This window comes from Cystoisospora suis (assembly GCF_002600585.1).
Source record: "Cystoisospora suis strain Wien I chromosome Unknown contig_6600, whole genome shotgun sequence".
NCBI lineage: Eukaryota > Apicomplexa > Conoidasida > Eucoccidiorida > Sarcocystidae > Cystoisospora > Cystoisospora suis.
This window is the reverse complement of record NW_027159387.1, coordinates 16,074-16,376: the sequence shown is the minus strand read 5'-3', so window position 1 is coordinate 16,376 and position 303 is coordinate 16,074.

Genomic DNA, 303 nt, shown 5'->3' with positions numbered 1-303 from the left:
CTCTCTGTCGGTAGCTGTGACACCTGTTGTGCCTCCGTGAGAGGGACAGATCTAAACTTTCAAAGGTATTACGGCATCCCTTATAGGCGCTGGCTAGGTCGCGGCTCTCTGGGCGGAGGGGCAGATAAGGCCTGTGACGCACCTCTCCGCGATGTGCCGTGCTCCGTTCGCCTAGCGATCTGGCGTGGTGAGTCGTATGCCGTCTGCGCCGTTCGCTGAATCTGGCCTCTGCGATGGCCGGCCCCGGTGGGTGCGACGCGCTCCGGGAGTAACATCCGAAGATCGCCCATGTGTGGAGGTCAG